The following is a 216-nucleotide window of genomic DNA, read 5'->3' as shown; positions in this document are numbered from 1 at the left end:
CCAGATTTCTCTGAAGATTCCTTTGAGGTTTGTTATTAAAGGATCTCTTCCCACATTTCCTTATCATTTTACCCAGAAGAATTCCAGGAAACCAAAACTTTTGTAAGCACTATACGTCGCCCATCAACCACGCGTTCTTCTGTGCCTAGCTCCGCGTCTAAAGCACAGATCTGAAGGTAGTTGTCAGAACAGCAACTGCAAAAAACAGCTCTGTGA

Source organism: Haliaeetus leucocephalus, unplaced genomic scaffold (genome assembly GCF_000737465.1).
Source record: "Haliaeetus leucocephalus isolate CR32 unplaced genomic scaffold, Haliaeetus_leucocephalus-4.0 Scaffold76, whole genome shotgun sequence".
NCBI classification, from domain to species: domain Eukaryota; kingdom Metazoa; phylum Chordata; class Aves; order Accipitriformes; family Accipitridae; genus Haliaeetus; species Haliaeetus leucocephalus.
The sequence above is the reverse complement of the archived record's forward strand: the minus strand, read 5'-3'. Positions refer to the sequence as shown.